We start from the raw sequence: 10,147 nt of genomic DNA on the forward strand, positions 1-10,147 counted from the left end.
CAGACAGACAGACAGACAGACAGACAGACAGACAGACAGACAGACACACACACATGTCTACCCATGTATAGCCTCGATCTCCATGCTTTTATTTTTTAGTTTTGCTCAAAAATAAGAGCCTGGACCAGCCTGTTGACGTTTCTGGAATAGGAAGTGTTTCATTTCCCCAACCAACCAGAGTGCAGTGGGCGTCGCTCCAAATGTTGTGACGTCAGGGCTCTCAATGCTCCAAATTGGGAAGGAGGAGGGGCGCGGGCGGGGCGGGGGCTGACGGACAGATCGGTGAACCAATAGGATCCGGCGGAATTATTCTGCGGAGATTTTGAACCCGCCCCTCTAGACATGATATCAGACTCGCTATTAAGCGTGCCAACGTGTCGTCACCAGCAGAAGGGGAAAATCAGCCTGCGGGGGCGAGGCATTGGGCAATGTTAAGTCAACCTGGTTTTTACCCCTCAAAGATGTCCGCAGCTACCAAAAGACACTTGTTGACGCCCCCTTCAGGATTTTTGGCACTCTCTATAGAGCAGCCTAACCCATGTATAACACTGGGACTAAGTGAGTCTACTGAACTTTTCACCACATTAAGTATAATCTTAATTCCAGTGAAATGTTCAAGGTAAAGCCAGAGGACATTTATAGGAACGGCTTACAGGTGAGCCTGTGGACAGTTCAGAAACCTTCCCCCAATCATGGTCATTTCAAACAAGGTTTCACATTTTGTGTAAGTACAATGGCTTCTATGTCAGCGTGCTAACTTAACTTTGCAGGAAGAGAAAGGCTGTAGTTTATAATAGCTTGAAATCCCCACTGAATGTGTCATTGGAGGAAGGTTTCTTTGTTGGTCAAAGAGATACAAAAAGAAAATGAAACATATGAGTAAACTATAAATCAACCCCACAAACCCACCCCAAACCCACACAAAGGAGATCAATGTGTATGGAAAATAAGATAATAAATAAGAGTAGTAACAAGAGTAATATTAACAGAATGAAATAAATAACATATATTATATGATTATTCTATCCATTACTTTTTTTGATTAATCTATTAATTGTGCGTTTTTTCATATGTTTTACTTAAAATGTCACATTTTGTCATACAATTGTGTAGTGCAAAATAGAAGATCTACAAGCTCACAGGCTTGTAGATCGGCTATTATGTATGTATGTATGTATGTATGTATGTATGTATGTATGTATGTATGTATGTATGTATGTATGTATGTATGTATGTATGTATGTATGTATGTATGTATGTATGTATGTATGTATGTATGTATGTATGTATGTATGTATGAGCACTTGTGGTCAGCTACTACCCTGGGTAAATAAAGAACCAAAAAAAATATATATACATATATATATGTATACCGTATACACACTAAACAGAAATGGAGTACCACTAAAAGTGGTTCTTCGGCTCATACTCATAGGGGAGCAGCCTCTAATGGTTCTATCTTTAAAGGTGCTATATGGCACCTTTAAAGATAGGTGCTATATAGCACCATTAGAGGTTTAGAGGGTGTAATGCTAACAGGCAGCTACGTCCCCTTTGGGGGCTGTGTAATATTTCCTTATACATACTGTAAGGGGGCCTTGAGAAGTACTGCTTTAATGTGTTATCCTCAGGAAATGTGCAGTATTTTAATGTCGTTTTTTAACCACTTAAACCCTATATACTTCACTGACCGGGGTCACATGTGTTTACATGTATTTAAGTGATAGTGTTAGTGTTTGTTTTTATCAAGAATTGTCTATATATCTCCTGTTCATCAAAAGGGTTATTCGGGTTTTGTTTTGTTTTGTTGATGGATTGAAACAGGATCATCTTACTTTGTTTTCATACCAACATCACACAAGAAGAAAAAAGGCCTACCAATCAGCCTAACAAATGAGAAGATATTATGTGCTTTGGGATGCCCCTAGGCAAGGTTCTTGGCCCATGCGTGTTTCGTTTAATAGCAAACAGAGTTTGTGTAACTCATTGCAGCCTGGTTTCTTAGAGGGAGGCTGGAGGAAGTCAGGTATTCAAAATAAAAGTGTGCAAGAGAAAGAGCCAGAGAATGTTCACAAAACGACACGGTAAAATCCTCCTCAGTCTTAATGTGTTCATTTCATTAGTAACTCAGTAAGTGCACACAATGTAACCACATTTTATACACTCTCTGAGTTAAATTAACATCGAGGATTTTACTGTGTCGCATGTAATCCACCCTAGACTGGTATGTCTATCAACAGGTACTTGTCTTATCAAACCACTGGCTATAATTAGCACCAAGGGTTGGATTTGCTGGAGGCTGGAGGGGATGGGGGGATGGGGGGTCCACGACTTTGCTTTTGATATCTCCCCTCTGGACCCGGTCATTCATTTGCATTTATATATGATAATGAATTTACGTAGTACTTTGCATTCATCACTGTGGCAGTGTGTAAATGTTTAACTTAGGAAGAACCTCGGCATCTGTGAAAGTTTGTGTTGAGCCAAACGTTGATTCTGGGTCAACGGTTGACCTAGAATGAACGGTTTGGCTATGCTTGAGGTTGAACCTACAATAGCCTACAATAACGAGTCAAAACTTTCATCAAATTGTGACCTAAATGACACCTGCCCCCTAAATGTTCAACATGAAAGCTGAACGTGGCCAATGGTTGGAGGATAAGGCATGGGTGGTTTGAGTGGGACGTGTGTGGTCGCATCTCTTCTTGCAGCCTTTGCTCGCTCTCTGCTGCATCACCACATCCTGAATCAGTGAAAAAAACTGGTGTGGAGCCTAAACGTCAGCTACGTATATCCATCAGTTGGCATGTGTTAAAACAGGAGTTGTGCTGTTGTTAGAATAAGTGTTTAGCTCTATATTCCCATAGTAATCATTGCTAGAGTGTTTTTACAATAACAGGGGCATCCCCATCTCTACGGGTCTCAATCAGGAGAGAGAACTCATGCAGAATGCAGGATAAAGAAGTGAAATTGGAAGGGATGACACAGACAAACAAACATGAGAGGACACAATTGGAACTGCAACACTATAAAATTGAAGCTGATAAATGGGTTCTCTCTCCTGATTGGATAACATCTGTGTCCCAACCTGCCCCAAGATATCCCTACAGAGACTGCAATTAATTCAGAACTCTGCAGCTAGACTTCTAGCAAGAACCAGAAGACGTGAGCATTATATCACCCCAGTCTTGGGCTGGCTACTTTACATTGGCTCCCTGTTTCATTTAGCCGACTTAAAAATGTTGCTTCTTGTTTTTAAAGCACTACATGGTATGGGCCCAGCCTATCTCATGGATGCTGCATTCATCAGTTGTGCCCCTAATCTGCGGAACACATTACCTCAAGAAATCAGGGAGGCAAGCACAGTCAACATCTTTAAACTGATAACCCACCTTTTTAACTTTTTTAACTTTTAACTTTTTTTAACTACTGTAGCATCTTATGAGATGTATTGCTCAGCACCTAGATGTTGCTGCTGTTTTGTTGTTGTTTTCATCTGTTTTTGCTGTATTGTTTTTCATCTGTTTAGATTTTTGCTGTGCTGTACTTGTACAGCACTTTGAGCTGCATTTCGATGCATGAAAAGTGCTATATAAATAAAGATATGATAACTATCATTATCAAACGTATTCTGCTCACTAAAGAGCTGGATAGACGGGGAGAACCTGTTACTGAACACTTTAGAAATTATTATAGAGCTTTAACTTTTCCCCCCAAAATATCACTTAGATCACCTTTAAACAAAGCAAAACTTCTGATTGAGTTTGTTACACACCACATTATCCCTGCTGTCCAAATGCATGTATGAATCAGGTACACATGTTTACATACAGCCTCTGACTGTAGGGAGCTCCTGCTGGGCTATATGGCACCTCTCAGGCTCCACTACTGTATATTCCCAAAGACATATTTGCACTTTCATTAGTCAGGAATGTTAACCACTTAAGCCCTATATACTTTGTCATACGACAAATGGCGGAAACGGCCAATCTACAAGAGCAGAGCTACACGCTTGTGGATCTGCTCTGTTTGCTATAGTAGAAAGCTTCGAAATGTTTGAAAATTGACAGTTCAACATCCTGCCATTATGGGGAGGAAGACACGCCTCAACAAGTATAGATAGAACATGTAGAAATTAGTATTGCATCGGACTTCATCTGAGCAGCCTTTGACGTCAGTCATCTATATGACATCAGTCGATGGCATATCTACTGCAGTGGTTCTCAAACTTTTTCATGTCAAGGACCCCCAAAATGATATGTATTTGGCCGCGGACCCCCATCTCAAAATATTTTGTTCCAGGGACCCCCCAGAAGCAAAGATTTGAGTTACAAATGTTCGGTTTGAAAAATATATATATTCAAAGATTTGCACACATTTTCACGATTTTTCAAAAATAGCAGATCTACAAGCTCATAGCGCGGCACCGTGAGCTTGTATATCTGCTATTTTTTAATAGCCAAAGTATAAAAGGTTAAAGTGGTTAAAATGATTGTGATGCTAAATTAACACATTTTGCTGGGGACCCCCTGGAACCCCCTCAAGGACCCCTGGGGGTCCCCGGACCCCACTTTGAGAACCAATGATCTACTGTATGATGTATGACTCCACATTTGGCGTTTCAGTGTGATTAGAGCCCCTTTAACCAGCGGTTTGTGAGATTAGCTCCAGAGACACAGACAGACCCTCTTATGGGAGGCTAGACTCTTGCAGAGCCACGCTGGGGGGAAATAGACTGGAAGACGAATAATAAAACACATGCAGCATGATTAGCCCTGTATACTTTGCTCTATATGACAAATAGATAAAATAGCCAGAAAAAAACAAGAACAACCAGGTGCTCACAGGAGATAAAAAAGGTAACTATAGTAAAAAGTGTCAATGGTGCTCACGGATTAAACAGGAACAAGACGATCCGGGAACTCAGGAGTTTGCATGTTCTCCCCGTGTCCCCTACCTCACAAAAACATGCAGTAATCCTGGTCACTATACTGCCTAACCCTGGCCAGCCGGGGCGCCTGATGGAGGGGAAAGGAACTGGTTGGAATAACGTGTTCCTTCCACGTGCTACGTCCAATCGGGGAAACTCTCCCCTGTCAGGTGACAAGAAGGTCAGTTGGCTCTCGTGCATTGAAGGAGGCATGAGCTCAGCCCTGGCCTCCCTAGGTTTGTCAGAGGGAGTGTAGTGCCCAGGATTACATAGACAATTGAAACTGGTTGTAAAAAAATGGGGTTACAAAATCGTGGGATAAAAAAAAAGGCAACTGCCAACATGTTTTGAACTCGGAAGGTCTTCATCGGGGCAAAATTAGCTAAAATAGCCAATCAACAAGCTCACAAAACTAAACGAAGTGACGCATTGTGGCACATTGCAAACTTGTAGATATTTTTTTTTTGTGCCCGAAATAGGGATGCCATGCGGTTAATGAATGCATTACTGCTTCACTTTCTCTAGGTTTTCTAAAACTACTGCATACAGTATGTACATACACTATGTGATGAGTTCAACCCACCCCTGTGTTTACCTTGTAAAGCACACCTTTTTGTATTATATAGTACCTTTATTGAAAGGATAAACCCCTTGAGATGTATCATCATATTGAAAATATTATCTCTAATCTGAGCCCAAATCAGGCTCCAACTAACACAACACTCTATTTAGAAATAGATTATATACTCTACTACAGTACACATAAGACAAACAATTCCAGCCATTTTCATGAACATATCTAATTCCCGCAAGTTTAGACAATTCCTGTTTCATGAAATAATAGAGGAAATGAGAATGCGGAACAGATTCATGTCACAATTATTTCACCACCTAGGAGTTGGAATGGATAACAATGACTCTTCAGATCAAATAGAGGTCAGCAACTTAATACATATTTGGGAGTCTTTAACATGAAACTGTTTGAGATCGTCTGTTTTCACCGTATATTTGCCTATTTTCGCTGAATGTTCGCCTATCATGACATGCCCAGAACAGGGACACTAGGATGCATGTGGTTGAGCCACAGACAGTACTGGATCACTCATTAACTTTAACATTAGCTTCCTGAGAAGTCTCAGAGTGAATGAGTACATTTAGTGTGTCAACTTGTGGTCACAACAGAGAAGTCAGTCACTGCAAAGAATCGCTCCTATTTCCTTTTAATGTCAGCAGAGCTTACTATAAGTTGACTCACTGTGTCAATGTGGCTCCTGGGAAAATAATATTTATTTTGAGTCAATTATGCTTTTTAACCATTGAAACCCTATATAGTTGACGGGGTACTCGGGCTCTACACTTGGTCGGCTCCTTTTGTCCCTCTACATCAAATCTCTTCAGGGTTGCTGATATACAAGCTCACGACACGCTGCGTTGTGACCCGTTGTGAGCTTGTAGATCTACATTTACGCCTAATCTTCACCCCAGAATACAGACGTTAGGGTCCATGTCGTTAAGAACCCTAATCATTTCCATTCTGGGCTCACATTTTGAGTCCACTGAACTCTAACTATTAAAGCTGTTGAACTCAAACATTATACTTGTATAGTCAATGGTTTCCCTATTTGAAATATAAACAAGTGACAAATATAGTGAAATCAGTGAGCAACATTAGTCCATGGTGATATTACTGACGTAGTGCGCTTAATGGGTTGACATTAGCTAAAATCAAATTACAGCATACTAACAAACAGATATAGCATTTATTTTACAACAAGTTCTTGCAACAACCTTACTTCCTGCATACAGCTCATGGTTTGAGAGGCCAGGCAGGTGCTGACATGTTCCTCATGTTCTCCCACGCGTGCCTCGTTCACCACAACAGGATGCCGGCACAGAGTGAAGGGAGCTGCAGTCAAGCAAGGTCACAGTCAGGGTGACCACACGGGTGACCCTTTTGACAGCAGACACAACGGCTGCACTTTGAGCACACCAAAAGCTCCGAACAATCAGCCGCTGAATTATTCACGTGACCTCTGCAGCTATGAAGCCAGAATAAGTGGTCCGCCTCTCATCTTACCGGATAAAAAAACCCTGACATTTCGATTCAGCATCTCCCCAGGGGCTCATACGTGGTGGCTCAGCCACTTCGGCACGGGACGGGGACATACAGTATCAATATCCAACAAGGACCACCCCCCCCCCCCCCCGCTGCAATTAACCCATTAAGAACTGAGGCGATTCTTTAAAAATCCTAACATTTTTTGGGGGAAAAATCGAAACATTTTTTTCACGATTTTTCAAAAATAGCAGATCTACAAGCTCGTAGCGCGGCACTCGGTGCAGCGCTATGAGCTTGTATATCTGCTATTTTCAAATAGCCAAATAAATATAAAGTGACACAGATGCGTTCCAGGTATTAATGGGTTAATGAATCTGCAATTTTGACCTACGTTGAACCAAAGATTTTGAACCCATCACAGACTTTCATTAGGTTTCAATAGCATGCTAAATGAATAACACAGTAGCATATAATTAGGAATATTAATAACCAATGAGACTCAATGTGTGGGAATGTGGAAAGCATTCTGTGATGCATTATAAACATACTTATAATGCATTTAGAATCTGCTTATAACACTGTGTAATACGATATACGCACTCAAATAAATACTGTTGCTTTACAACAATAATCATAACATGTTATAAAGTGTTTCATAATGACATTAAGGTCAAGTATGCATTATAATCCATCAGCAAATAAAAAGGCTCCAGTGTCCATAAGGTATTAATGTATATGGCTATTATCATTATGCAGTGTTATAAGCGGATTATAGTGCATTATGTATTTATAATGCATTATAGGCACGGGCTTCATAGGAAGTGTTACCTCACCTCACTGTCTCACATGGTAAGCACAAGCACATACAGTACCACATAAACAGCTGGCCCGGGTTCGAATCCGAATCGCGACACTTTGCTGCATATCATCATCTCCTCTCTCTCTCTCTCTCTCTCTCTCTCTCTCTCTCTCTCTCTCTCTCTCTCTCTCTCTCTCTCAAAAAAGGATACAGGTACAATAGCCTGATGTCACCAGCTCAGTGGCCAGGGTTCAATCCCTGGCCGAGTCATACCAAAGGAGACTATAACAATGGTATGGTACCCAATGCCTCACTGCTTGGCAGACAGCATCAAGGGTTGGATTTTGCAACATACTAGCATCATTAATGTACATGTAGCCTACTTGTACATCATGGCAAACAGGAGATAGGCACTGGAACCATTGGTTCCCACGGCTACTTACTGTACTTAGCCAAATGTCAGCATATAGTGCCAGAATAGTGATGATATTGTTGTAAGGTTTGCTACATATTGGGTGGACATCACTGGAAAAGCAGACAGAGACACATAATGATATTGAGTAGAGAGAGTGAGGGGGGCTGACATGAGGAGCACAAAGCAATTGCAATGATAAGACATTTTCTCACCAGTGCCATCAGTAGGTATATTTAGAGGCTACTATCAGTGCATACTGGTAGCTGTCATCGCAAACATTACCTTCTGAAACACCCTATTTTATACTTTGCTGTACGTATGTACAAAAATAGTGAACATAACAGATCTACAAGCTCATAACACGTCACAAATGTGACTATTTGATGTTTATAAACTAGCTATTTAGATTTCTTCCTGTTCTTATCTATATGCCAATCAGAAAACAACTGAATTGAAGACTTAAACACTGAAGGAGAATTTTACTCTCATGCAGCCTACCTGTACACAAGAACATAGCAATAAAGAATCCTTGAACCTTGAAGCTGTCAAATCAATTAACCAATCATATAGCAACATGACTGAGCTGCATGAGTGAGTAGCCATCAGCCTAGAGACTACAGTGCCTCCCCCCCGCCCCACACACGCACACGCACGCACGAACGAACCCGCGCACGCGCGCGCACACACACACACACGCGCGCGCGCACACACGCTAACACAATACATAATTTGACAAATTAAAATAACAAAGAAATACATAGGCTGTTGATATACACTGCCTACAATATTATATCGTCACCAAAAATCCATCCAGATAAAAATTCACCTGAGTATGCTGAAATTCTCTAGTAGGCTATGAAAAGATGTATGATGTAATTGATATGTAATTATCAATATGAATAATTACATAATAGGCTATAATTGTAGCCTGCACTTTTTCATTATTTTGCTAATGCCTCGTGAAGTTTAGAACCTATCCTATACAGTAGACAAGCATAATCCTGAATGGTTTAAACTTTAGGCTACAGATAAATCGGGTTTTTTTGATAGAAAGACAAACTCTGTGTGCAAAACTCTCACTTAAATGAATGAAGGCAACAAAACAAAAGCAGGCTTAAAGTCTCAATTTGCCAGCAGCAGCAGCTACAGTCGTCGCTTCACCTTCAGCTCCACAACAAAAGTCCAAGCCTTCTCCTCAGCCGAGTATTAAAGGGCAAAACAGTTGTGTGCACCGGACTAGCTCGCAAAAATATCAGACCTACAAGCTAGTGAGCTTGTAGGTCTGATATTTTTGCGGCGCGCGACGCAAACCAACCCCTCAGGGGAGGAGAGACGAGGAGAGACGCTGCACACTGACTTTCTGTCGCTCTCTCTACTGTTATCTTCACTTTCTTTCTCTATTAAACCTCCTCCTCTACTCCTGCTGCTCCTCCTTCCTTAGCCCGTTCTCTCCATTCTTAACTAACCGTCTCCTGCTCCTCCTTTCCCCCCGTTCTCTCCTCCGAAATGGGACTGATCTAAGTCCACCACCCAGAGTCAGAGACCATTTGTCCACTAGTTCTTACCTGCTGGCTGTAAGTGTGTCTACAGAGAATGTCCAGGATTATGTTGTTCTCTGATGGAAGATCCAAGAAGTATCAAAACAAGAAGTGAACGGTTTCCCTCCAACCTCCTCCGCTCCAACCTCCTCCTCCTGAACATACATCATCATCCACCCCTCCCTCCCTCCCTCCTCTCTCCTACTACTCCTCCCTCATTCTGGTGGCCCGTGGACAGCCCACACACACACACACACACACACACACACACACACACACACACACACACACACACACACACACACACACACACACACACACACACACACACACACACACACACACACTCACACGCACTCACAGGCATGCACACATGCAATGCAAGGCACACTCACCACACACACAC

The 10,147-nt window shown here is 41.6% G+C and overlaps 1 protein-coding gene across 1 annotated transcript in view; it reads right to left on the reverse strand.

Moving 5' to 3' along the window:
* Positions 1-9,866, reverse strand: part of LOC308087946 (phospholipid-transporting ATPase ID-like) — a 62,826-nt gene extending 52,960 nt beyond the window's left edge. Inside the window, exon 1 of the mRNA XM_080432201.1 lies at positions 9,769-9,866. The gene's annotated coding sequence lies outside the window, so the exon portion shown is untranslated. The remainder of the gene's footprint in view (positions 1-9,768) is intronic.
* Between the last annotated feature and the right edge of the window lie 281 nt (positions 9,867-10,147).

Source organism: Gymnoscopelus braueri (genome assembly GCF_963280865.1).
Source record: "Gymnoscopelus braueri genome assembly, chromosome: 7".
Lineage (NCBI taxonomy): Eukaryota > Metazoa > Chordata > Actinopteri > Myctophiformes > Myctophidae > Gymnoscopelus > Gymnoscopelus braueri.